Raw genomic sequence first — 1,034 nt, forward strand, 5'->3', positions numbered from 1 at the left:
TCCGTACTGGACCAACAGTCAATGTTGGAGACAATAGATTTGAGCTCAAGCTAGCTCTCATCAACATGGTGCAAGCAAACCAGTTTTGTAGAAAGGCACATGAAGATATGAGTGCACATCTCCAGCACTTCTTGGAGATCTATAGCACTTTCACCATCAAAGGAGTAACCTAGGATGCCATATTACTTTGCCTCTTCCCATTCTCACTCCTAGGGAAGGCAATGCAATGGTTCTACACCTACAAAGATATAAATACTATATGGGATAACTGCTCCACTGCCTTTCTAGCAAAGTTTTTTCCTACAAGTAAGACCAATACTCTGCGTGGGAGAATTTCAAGCTTTCAGCAATAACATGATGAATCTATCCCTGAGGCATGGGAACACTTTCAAGATTACATTGCGGAATGTCATCATGGGATGGAGAATTGGCTACTCATGCAGACTTTCTACCATAGGTTGACCAACAGTATTCGTGAGACTATGGATGCTGCTGTTGGAGGTGTATTCCTATCACTCACCATACCAGCTACAATAGCTCTTGTGGAGAAGATGGCCTCCAATCAAGGTTGGAACAAAGAACGTGTTCAAACCTATAAGAGGGGTGGAGGTATGCATCAACTTAAGGTGGTAGACATGCTATCTACTAAGATGGACCTTCTAATGAAGAAGCTTGAAGATCGAGCCATTGAGAAGCAAGAAGTAATGCACATTCATGATTCCCGCATGACGTGTGAAGAGTATGGAAACATTGGACATTCAGAAACAGTTATCCTAAAACCCAAGAGGATGGTAACAACAACTACTACTCTCATCATCAGCAGAATCAAGGATGGAATTAGCAACAAAGGCTGAACTACCAAGGTAACTATCAAGGTAATAATTTTAATAATTTCAATCAACCACCCTTGAGAGAAATAATTGCTGACCAATCCAAACTTATGGAGGGATTATCTAGAATGGTAGCTACCAATGATAAAATTCTAGAGAACACAAATAATAGAATTGATAGCTTTGCTTCTGCCATTAAAAACC

General features: G+C 40.5%; 1 non-coding gene across 1 annotated transcript; it reads right to left on the reverse strand.

The window, feature by feature from the left end:
* Nucleotides 1-317: 317 nt before the first annotated feature.
* LOC136468217 (small nucleolar RNA R71) lies at nucleotides 318-421 on the reverse strand. The gene has a single exon (XR_010761750.1). It is a non-coding gene; the product is annotated as a small nucleolar RNA R71 (small nucleolar RNA).
* Nucleotides 422-1,034: the final 613 nt, after the last annotated feature.

The sequence above is a fragment of the Miscanthus floridulus genome, chromosome 7 (genome assembly GCF_019320115.1).
Source record: "Miscanthus floridulus cultivar M001 chromosome 7, ASM1932011v1, whole genome shotgun sequence".
NCBI lineage: Eukaryota > Viridiplantae > Streptophyta > Magnoliopsida > Poales > Poaceae > Miscanthus > Miscanthus floridulus.